The sequence below is a fragment of the Coregonus clupeaformis genome, unplaced genomic scaffold (genome assembly GCF_020615455.1).
Source record: "Coregonus clupeaformis isolate EN_2021a unplaced genomic scaffold, ASM2061545v1 scaf0930, whole genome shotgun sequence".
Lineage (NCBI taxonomy): Eukaryota > Metazoa > Chordata > Actinopteri > Salmoniformes > Salmonidae > Coregonus > Coregonus clupeaformis.
In genome coordinates this window covers 64,315-66,696 of record NW_025534384.1, presented here as the reverse complement: position 1 = coordinate 66,696, position 2,382 = coordinate 64,315, and positions in this window count along the sequence as shown.

The following is a 2,382-nucleotide window of genomic DNA, read 5'->3' as shown; positions in this document are numbered from 1 at the left end:
ACTTCTTCAAATGGGGGGACTAGATACATAAAGTGCTTTCATTTCTAAATGGTGAAACAGATATTTATTCAAATACCCTCAAATAAAAGGTGACATTATATACTGTCACCTCATATGAAACATTTGATCTCAAATCCAAAATGCTGGAGTATAGAGCCACATTTAAAATGTTAGCTTCACTGTCAAAATAGATATGGTGTGGACTGTATACTCAATACAATCTAAATCTGATACCTCACTGTCTGTCTTTTGACTGATACTGCTTTTTAAACTGCTCTGGTCAGTCTACTCAAATATTCGTAATATACATTTTTCTCTCTACAAGCAATATTATGATCATTTCTAATAATGATACATTCATTTATGAATAGTTATGGCAGGTTTAAGGACACTGATATATCTGAATATGTTTAAAAAATATATTGCCTATATTTTCACCACCAAAGAATAGCAGTGTGGTTTTAATATGATTTGACTCTTTGCAGGCTGTCAGGCTGTGGAGTCTCAGAGGAAGGCTGTGCTTCTCTGGTCTCAGCTCTGAAGTCAAACCCCTCACACCTGAGAGAGCTGGATCTGAGTAACAATGACCTGAAGGATTCAGGAGTGAAGCTGCTCTCTGCTGGACTGGGGAATCCCCACTGTAAACTGGAGACTCTGAGGTCAGTATTCCTGTAGTTGGTCAACAAGTGATAACTGTTCACCAGATCCAAATGTGTTTACCAGGCACACATAGTCCACACCATATGTGTTTGGACAGTGAAGCTTACAGTTTTAAATTTGGTGCTATGCTCCAGCAATTTGGATTTGAGATAGAATATTTCATATCAGGCAACAGTACAGAATGTCACCTTTTATTTGATGTTAATGGTGAGAGGTTATCATGTTTTGTTGTAGCCTCTGTAACTTTCTCATTCAATATTATTCATGATTCATTCATGATCTTTCTCAATCATGGCAGTCACAGGCTTGATTTAGTCATTGCATTCAAAGAATATGGGACCAAATACTAAACTTTTGACTACTTTAATACACTATAAGTTAATTGGTCAGAATACTTGACTTCTTGAAAAAGGGGGACTAGATACATAAAGGGCTTTTATTTTTCTAAATGGTGAAACAGATATGTATGAAAATACCCTCAAATAAAAGGTGACATTATATACTGTCACCTCATATAAAACATTTGATCTCAAATCCAAAATGCTGGAGTATAGAGCCACATTTAAAATGTTAGCTTCTCTGTCAAAATAGATATGGTGTGGACTGTATACTCAATACAATCTAAATCTGATACCTCACTGTCTGTCTTTTGACTGATACTGCTTTTTAAACTGCTCTGGTCAGTCTACTCAAATATTCGTACTATACATGTTTCTCTCTACAATCAATATATGATCATTTCTAATAATGAAACATTAATTAATTTATGAATAGATATGGCAGGTTTCAGGACACTGATATATCTGAATATGTTGAAAAAATATTTTGCCACTATTTTCACCACCAAGAATAGCAGTGTGGTTTTAATATGATTTGACTCTTTGCAGGCTGTCAGGCTGTCTAGTCACAGAGGAAGGCTGTGCTTCTCTGGTCTCAGCTCTGAAGTCAAACCCCTCACACCTGAGAGAGCTGGATCTGAGTAACAATGACCTGAAGGATTCAGGAGTGAAGCTGCTCTCTGCTGGACTGGGGAATCCCCACTGTAAACTGGAGACTCTGAGGTCAGTATTCCCGTAGTTGGTCAACAAGTGATAACTGTTCACCAGATCCACATGTGTTTACCACTCCTGAGTGGCGCAGTGGTCTAAGGCACTGCATCGCAGTGCTAACTGTGCCACTAGAGATCCTGGTTCGAATCCAGGCTCTGTCGCAGCCGGCCGTGACCGGGAGACTCATGGGCGGCGCACAATTGGCCCAGCGTCGTCCAGGGTAGGGGAGGGAATGGCCGGCAGGGATGTAGCTCAGTTGATAGAGCATGGTGTTTGCAACGCCAGGGTTGTGGGTTAAGTATAAAAAAATATGTATTCACTAACTGTAAGTCGCTCTGGATAAGAGCATCTGCTAAATGACTAAAATGTAAAATGTAAAAAAATACCAGGCACACATAGTCCACACCATATGTGTTTGGACAGTGAAGCTTACATTTACATTTACATTTTAGTCATTTAGCAGACGCTCTTATCCAGAGCGACTTACAGTTAGTGAATACTTTTTTTTTTACAGTTTTACATTGGGTGCTATGCTCCAGCATTTTGGATTTGAGATATAATGTTTCATATTAGGCAACAGTACAGAATGTCACCTTTTATTTTAGGTTTTTCATACATATCTGTTTTACCGTTTAGAAATGAAAGCATTTCATGTGTCTAGTTCTCCCATTTG